Raw genomic sequence first — 9,123 nt, forward strand, 5'->3', positions numbered from 1 at the left:
GAACAGGTCAGTATCGCACGGAACTTCATTCCTGCCAACAAGGTCAGATAGGATGCAAGTCTTTTATATGGCTCGCCACAAGATGCTGGTGACGCTACTGATAGGAGTAGGATCTTGCAAGTGTGCAGAGAATTGCTTTGCTGAAGAGCTTTGCTTTGCTACTTAAAGATAAAGTGACCCCTGACCATTAGGTCCAGTTGTGACCGACTCTGGGGTTGTGGCGCTCATCTCACTTTACTGGCCGAGGGAGCCGGCGTACAGCTTCTGAGTCATGTGGCCAGCATGACTAAGCTGCTTCTGGCTAACCAGAGCAGCGCACGGTAAACGGCGTTGTGGCCTACCTTCTGAAAGGCATGCTGGGAATGCATGACACCAGCCTCTGGCACCATCTTCTTATGGTTCATGGTCTCTCCAGGCTTCAACGTCATTCACTAGGACAGCGGCTCTCCAATGTTTCTATAGCAGATTGCTAGCAATAAAATGTTTGCTTTTCCTCAAAACCCAGCCATAGGTCCCTTGGCATTGTGGCTGTATATGATGGCCCCAATATATCCACTGCTGGAAGATCAGCTGTCCATCTGTAAAGCACTGTCCGCATGACCCAGAGCTGAGCCTTGTCCACCATTGGACAGGCGGGCTTGGAATCAATGCGCTAGCAAAGGGTTCAGTAGGACTCTTCCCATTTTCTTGTTTCTAATGATAGGGAAACAGAGGACAAAGATGTGGGTTCTCCAAAGCTGAGCACCCAGCCAGAAGCCGATGATTTTCTTATTCAAATCCTCGAGAGCATTTCTTGGAACAAACAGCATGAATGAGCAGTGCTGTTATTCCCCCAAAATGGCTATGCTGAGTGATAATTGTCAGGGCATTATTGGAGGGGGAGGGGAGAGAGAAAGAGAGGGAGAGGAGAGGAGAGGAAGGAGGATGCCACTTGTGAGTTATTCCCCTCTCTCCTTCACAAATAAACACAGATGCCAGAAAAGATCAGCCATCTCTGCACAATGCACGTCTTTCCTTCCCTCCCACTCGTCTTCTGCAGGGAGACTTGTTTTAGATGACAGCTGTGGGAAAATAAAGGGGAAATGCTTGACTATATGGAAGGCCAGGAGCAGCTGAAGATATTTAGACCCTCTAAAGCTACACACAGCACTTTCTATTGCCGGATTTGTTTTTGTTTAAAAAGGAGAGACGTGGGGAAGTCTGACATTGCTTGCCTAGGGTGCTTGAAGTTAGGTTGTTTTTTTTGCCAAGCAAGCTAGAAGTCTTTTGCTAAACTCACACCTCCTGGATTCCATGAATCCCACTGCGAAGCCTGTCCATAGCCCTTTAGGTTAGTCAAAGTGGTTGTCTGCAAACCAGTGCTGGTCCGTGAGCCATTGGCTGCTGGTCCACGGTAATTCCACCAAACCCCAAGTTCCGTGGGATGCTTCAGGGACTAAATATGCAACTCGTCCCTGGCATGTTTGGAAAATTACCTGCCCTCCACACCACATCAGATAGTTTGAGAAGCACTGCCTTAGGTTTCTTGTGATGGAGCTACTAAGCGCTCCAATTTATCAAGCAGCTTAATCCTCTCTCCGCAGGGAACACTGGGAACTGTAGTTCTTTAAGGGCGCTAGAAATCCTTAGCAGACAATTCCCAACCTCCTCAACAAATTCCACTTTGAATGATTCTTTGGAGCAAACCATGACAGTTTTGCTGGTATCCATTTAAGGGTGTATTGTAGATCTGTCTGTATGAGATTACTCTGTGGCATTTAGTCATTTTTCCTTAGAAAAAAAATTGCTTCAAATATACTGCCTTTCAAGAGTAGTGTCCTGGAAAGACCTCTTCCATGACCCTTTGTATAACCTTACAAAACAAATAATGTTAAATAGAGACCCACCTCCAAAAAAAATAAAATAAATCCACATCATATTTTGTACAGATTGTATGACAAGACTGGACAGGACTTTGGAATTGTTATCTAGACATTCAGTCCAAATGGCTGTATCCGTGAAGTTGCTAATTCCTTAGCGATGAGTTATGGTGCATTCATCCATCCATCCATTCATCCATCCATTACAGAATGCCTCGGGGATCTCAGTTATCCGCAACCAATCCCATGAGGAATTATTCAGGAAATTGCTTATTAGGCTTTATGTCCACATCAGAACATGCTCTTGCAGAAAGTGAGGTCCAAGGCCCTCTGCAAGAACATATTGCCCTCCTTAGATGGTGAAGTGTCTGACTTCACTTCTTGTGTGTTGAGGTCCCCAGGGCCACCCCAATAACTCACACATCACACAGAATTTTTGTTTAAGATTTTGGCATAATTTTGGCCACAACTTTATTAACATACAAATTTGTGAGTGGTTGCTTAGGCATTGGTTGCGACTATCTGCCCCCACCATGGGGGACAGACTGACATTCCGCACGATGTGAAAGTCAGAATAGGGGAATACACTTGGGGGTAGCGACGGAGCAGGGAACCTGCCCTCAACCCAAATGCAACCAGGAGCTCATTGCTATGGCCCGAGCCCCCTTGACAGAGTGGACAAGCAATAGTTAGCCCCCAATTCCTTTAACAGAATCCCTTGCAGCAGCAGCATTAGAGGGGCAGGCACAGCCAATCCATGCCCCTCAACCAACCAAACCATAAACCAATGCCTAACCGCAACCGCAAGTTGTGACAATTTGCTACGCAGTAGGCAAAAACCAAATGGCCCCAGCCAATCAGCCAAATGGACAAAATTCCAACTGGGCCCCTGCCCCAAGAGCAGACAACCCCATGACAGGCATAGCAAGTTCAAAGTGAACAACCCTAATTCTAAAGGGGGGGGGGACAGGCAATCCGATGCACGGGCAAAAAGAGGAAGCCCTAGCCTCGTGCAAGGAGTTTTAGCATTTCTGGCTGTCGATCAACAAATGGCAACATTAACTTCTTCCCAACAAGAAAAGCCCCAATCGCATCAGTGGCCAACGATCAATTAGCCCGCCCGCAACTTTGGAGTGTCCTGGCGGCCCCCACCGCAACACGTGCTCTCCATGAAGGAGAACATGCTTTTCCAAATGTGGTAAGTCTGCTACATGAGGGTGTGTGTGTGTCCTCCTGCTCATTCTGTTGAGTAGAAAGTCCTGCCCTGTGGTGCCACTGCATATGTAGCATCATACATGAAGCAGGAGCAGGAGTCTCTTTGTGATGACATCATTTGCACCACTTCCCCTCGTTCTCAAAGGCGTCTGCATCTGCGACCACCACCCTTTCTGCGCATCCAGCATAGAGCAGGCATCCCCAAACTCAGCCCTCCAGGTGTTTTGGGACTACAACTCCCATCCTCCCTGACCACTGGTCCTGTTAGCTAGAGATGATGGGAATTGTAGTCCCAAAACATCTGGAGAGCCGAGTTTGGGGATGCCTGACATGGAGCAGTGGAGAACAGAGGAAAGTGTGTGGAGGGGGAAGGAAAACACAAGCACCCTCCTCAAAAAAAGCTGCCTCTTTTCTCATTTGTTTTCCCCTCCTCTTCCAAGGAGAGGAAGGAGAAACGCACCATTATTTCAGAGCGACAACTTATCTAACTGCCTGCACGCCTATCAGCTACTGGTTTGTTTGCTCGTTTGTTTGTTTTGTGCGTTTGAAATCTTTCCCAGCCTCACACATAAAAGGATTTCTGTGCAGCTGAGATAAAGGAGCTCAAGATGGAGGTGGTTGGGTTCCAGCTGGAATAATCCAGCCGGCAAGCCCAAATGGCTCGTCTCCTGCAGCTATTGATTCTGTCCCGGACTCAGCACTGCTCGCATGGCCATTGGCAGATGTTGTTGGGCTCTAACTCCCACCAGCCTCAGTGAACATGGCCAATAGCTGGGGCTGATGGGAGTTGGAGTCCGACAAGAGCTGGAGAGCCACATCACCTTGGTGCTATTCAAGTGTGTGTGTGTGTGTGTGAGAGAGAGAGAGAGAGAGAGAGAGAGAGAGAGAGAGAGAGAGAGAGGAATCGTAATGGTGGAGAGGAACATGGGCTCCATTACAGTGCTACCCTGGCCTAAACTGGTTTAGCTTTCAAGGTTTCCACAAAGGGACCAATTGGAACTTTATTTTTGGAGTATACTCAGGAATCTCAAACAAGTCTCTACTCAGTTATCTGATGGAGTTGTAATTCCCAAGATTCCCTGAGGAAATAACCTAAGGGTGCTTCCAGACTGTCACTATTTTCTGGTGGGATTCAATCATATATTGGGAAATTCAGGTTGCACAGCTAAAGTGCATTGGGAGCTCTTGTGCAACAAACTTGCTTTCTTTCCCCTGCCCAAATCAGACTTTTTTTTCTGCTGATGGGGAAATGTCTTGGAGAGTATGGGATAACAATTTCTTGAAGTAAAGTTGTCTATCCCCGTGGCAAACAAATTGAGATGAATGCTCAACAAACAGGTTGTCTGGAAGTGACCTAAATGGTTAAGCTTCTCCTTACAGACTTGATGTGGCCTCTCTCTCCATAATCCCAAATCCTGAAGTCCATAAGAGTATATGTAAATATCTGTTTGTAAAAAAATATATATTAATGCACAGAAAGAAGGAAAAACAGAGACTGCATGAAGAATGGATGCATGGTTTTCAGAGAAAAGGGCTTTGAAATGGGAAATGAGGGTGACTGCATTGTTTAGCATGCCTCTTCCTTTGTCTTCTTTCTCCAGGCCAAGCACTCTGCTCCAGCTAGACACCTCAGATCAAGAAGAGATGCCCCTGCTGTTTGAGAGCAGATGTATCCATTTAGAAACCTCCAGGCTACCCAGCCACTATGCTCCAGTAGTTTGGTTTCTCCTGACCTTGGAATCCATTCTCCCTCTGGACTGCTGCTTGAAGGAGCTGTCATCGTGGAGGTAGTGAGCTCTTCACAACCCATTTACCCACTTTGGCCATATGTTGAAAGAGATGATCGCTGCAGGAAGGCTGTCCTGAAATGCTGCAATGCAATCCCAAGGCTCCAAGCAAGCCTTCTCTTTTTAAAAAATAAATAAACTGCAAGAGGCAGCACTCTGCGAAGGAGCGGGCGTGATACGATTCTGTTGGCTTCTCCTTTAGAAGGTCCCAAATTCAGTCCCCAGCATCTCCAGATAGGGCTATGAAAGATTCCCTGTCCAAAACCCTAGAGAGCCACTGCTACTGTAGGTGATATTGAGCCTATTTTCTTCTTCAGTTGGGCAACTGATGGGCAAAGGCAAAAACTAGGGGAAAGGAAATGGAATGGTGTTTCCAGATAAAAGGGTGTGGCTGGCAGGCGTCCAGAATACTCCACATTGCAATATTTTGCTTCTGATACCCCTGGTACAGGTTACTGAACACGAAAGAGGAATCAAATATGCCATTGTAGGTGGAACATTCACATTGCAGACCTATTTGAGAAAAAGCCGATTCAAGCCCTAACCGTGAGTATTATCTTGGGCTCTGTGGCACTAAAATTGTTTCTGTGTTTTCTCAGGCTTAAGGAACATCCTCAAGGCTGATATGAGGCGACATTGGTTGCTTGTTAAAAGTAATGGCTGCCTGTCAAGTGATGATGAGCAGAATAAATATTTGTATGTCAAAACATTGTTATCTTCCACCCTTGCTTCAGTTTTAAACATAAGCACCCCTCCAGATGACCTGTTTATTGAGCAATCGGTCCGATTTGCTTGCCCAAAGCTTATGCAGAGCTTAGATTACATCAAGCCTTTATCGAGCATTCATGCTGGTTTGTTTGTGGGGAGGTTATATGACATTGAGCAGCCATCCTGCAATCTTCCTGATTTGTTTGTGAGGTGTTTACACATCCTCCTTTTGGTCCAAATCCAAAGCTGCGTCTGTGTTAGATGCAGCTGTAGTTGTTTTGTTATTATTTAATGGATTTCTAGTCTGCCAGGGAAACATACAAATACACGTGCACAATCACACACCCAGTCCCACGAAGACACATTTTACACACACACACACACACACACACACACAGGCATTGCAAGGTTAAAGGATACGTCAGGGTGGGGGCAGGGGGCAGGGAACAAACAAGGCTGTGGGCTGGAAGAGGGAGGAAGATGGAGGTTAAGGGGAGGGTTAAAATTGTTATGCCAGGTGCTGGGAACAGGGAGAATTGGTGAGATTTAGGGATGAGAAGGGGAGAAAGAACATGCCTCTAGTCTAACACAACATCTTTAACAGTCTTGCAAAAACTTGTCATCTGTCTCCAGCCACAGCTTGGATGAGAGGGCAGGGTTAGCCCACCCAACCTAATGGTTTCTCTGCAGACTTGCTTGACCCATCAATCTCTTAAGCATTGGATAAAATGGTGTACTCAGACAAGTTGCAAAATGACACCCCCCACTTTCAAAATATTAATTGAGAATCAATTTTTACAATAATAAAGAGAACCAAGGAAATGTCTGGACTGTAGCATCTCCACCCCCATCGTCCAGCCCAGACACTGAGGTCCACCTTCGAGGGCCTTCTGGTGGTTCTCACTGCAAGAAGTGAAATTACTGGGAACCAGGCAAAGGGCTTTCTCGGTAGTCACACCCACTCTGTGGAATGCCCTCCCAGCAGAGGTCAAAGAGTTAAACAACCATATAACTTTTCATAGACATCTGAAGGCAGCTCTGTTTCAGGAAGCTTTTAATGCTTAATGCCCCCCTTCCTTTCCCTCTGTATTTTTGTAGGAAACTGCCCAGAGTGGCTGGGGCAACCTGGGGCTACTAGGCTGGGGCTACTACTACTACTGCTACTGCTACTATTACTATTACTACTAAAGGTACCCCTGCCCGTACGGGCCAGTCTTGCCAGACTCTAGGGTTGTGCGCTCATCTCACTCTATAGGCCGGGAGCCAGTGCTGTCCGCAGACACTTCCGGGTCACGTGGCCAGCGTGACAAGCTGCATCTGGCAAGCCAGCGCAGCACACGGAACGCCGTTTACCTTCCCGCTGGTAAGCAGTCCCTATTTATCTACTTGCACCCGGAGGTGCTTTTGAACTGCTAGGTTGGCAGGCGCTGGGACTGAACGACGGGAGCGCACCCCGCCGCGGGGATTCGAACCGCCGACCATGCGATCGGCAAGTCCTAGGCGCTGAGGTTTTACCCACTACTACTACTACTAAATATAGCATCAAGGTCCAAGTATGGGATGGGGGGCATATTTTATCAGTGTCCAGAATGAATGTGGTGGGTCTGGGCTGCAAGCATATGACCTTGTAGGAAAAAATCCCTCAACCACCAAGTTGAAGATTTGTAGATCAGCGGCAGACCACATGCCTGAGATGCAGAAGGTCGCAGGTTCAATCCCTGGCATCTCCAGGTGGGGCTGAGAAAGATTCCTTTTCACAAGGCATAATGCATAAAAGTACCAATAAAATGTAACTGTGTACCAATTTTCCTTCAGCATTGCTACATTTTGAGGGTATGCTATGCAAAATCCATTTCCATATATATATATAGTAATGTAGAATAGCCAAGTTTATACCTTCTTGTTTGGTCAGATATGGATGAGTTGCTAAAGAGTCCTGCTTACAGGTGACTTTTTAAATTATTAATAAAAAAAAGCTCAATCTAGATTTTATTTACAGATAGGTAGCCGTGTTGGTCTGCCATAGTCAAAACAAAACAAAATTCCTTCCAGTAGCACCTTAAAGACCAACTAAGTTAGTTCTTGGTATGAGCTTTCGTGTGCATGCACACTTCTTCAGATACACATGTGTGCATGCACACGAAAGCTCATACCAAGAACTAACTTAGTTGGTCTTTAAGGTGCTACTGGAAGGAATTTTTTTTGTTTAGATTTTATTTGCTGGTGATGTCCTTCAGCAGGGATGTAGTAAGACTGTTCATTTCATTTCCCCTTGAAATGTTAGCCAAGGGCTGCTGCTAAAAGTTTGTGTGTGGCTGGAGCACCCCCTAGTGGAAAAGTGTACTCAAGCTTCAAGCAGCAGAATTTGGACAAAATATTCCAGAATCAGGAAAAGGTACATTTCCAAATGGATGCACTGTACATCCTGAGGGGCCTGATTTGCTTGCTGGTTCATCATTTAATGCTGCCAGTGGTCTTCTTAACTGGATGCCTCAAATAGGTTCACCTTCCACTGCCATCTCTGCCACTCTGCCGCTTACCATATCCCTACCTACGGTACCTTTAGATGGGGCCAAGGCACACCTCACTATCCCCATGGGGATGCTGCTGGGAGAGTGGGGAACAGCCTACCTATGGCAAGAGATTCCTGTCCTGGGTGGAATATATTATTTCACTTGGATCTCCAATCATTATGAAGCTCTACATCCTAATTCCACCACTGCAGGAAAGTTAGAGGTATGGAGATGTACAGCAATAATAATACAGTGGTACCTCAGGTTACATACGCTTCAGGTTACATACGCTTCAGGTTACATACGCTTCAGGTTACAGACTCCGCTAACCCAGAAATAGTGCTTCAGTGGTGGTTTTGTAGGCATCCAGTAGTCTTGTTGGAATAATCCAACAGGCCTAGATTATTTCCGGACTTGGAACTCCACACTAAGTTCTTCTTACCCCAGACATTGTAATTGGTGATGTGGAGGGAAGAAAGCTGCACTCTCCCTCTGCTATGTGGAAGTGAAGTCCATTAATAGCATGCATGGGCTCATTTATTGATGCATATACAGTGGTACCTCGGGTTACATATGCTTCAGGTTACAGACTCTGCTAACCCAGATATAGTGCTTCAGGTTAAGAACTTTGCTTCAGGATGAGAACAGAAATCGTGCTCCGGCGGCGAGGCAGCAGCAGGAGGCCTCATTAGCTAAAGTGGTGCTTCAGGTTAAGAACAGTTTCAGGTTAAGAACGGACCTCCGGAACAAATTAAGTACTTAACCCGACGTACCACTGTAATATCAAGCCATAGGATAAGTAATACATGCTCTTGCTGGGATGAGGAACACCCAGTCCTAGCCCAAGTGTATGCTTTAACCAACATCCTCGTGGCAAATGCAGTGTGCTCCAGCCATTAAATTCTGTGTTATGTAATGAGTTCACAGTGCAGGAGCTAAAGCAAGCAAGGCGAGTGGAATACCTATGCTATTGGGCTCCAGGTCTCATCATCCCTGGTCACTGGCCCCATGGGCTAGGGCTGCTGGGAGCTGGCAGGCCCT

This window comes from Podarcis gaigeae, assembly GCF_964106915.1.
Source record: "Podarcis gaigeae genome assembly, chromosome: 2".
Taxonomy (NCBI): domain Eukaryota; kingdom Metazoa; phylum Chordata; class Lepidosauria; order Squamata; family Lacertidae; genus Podarcis; species Podarcis gaigeae.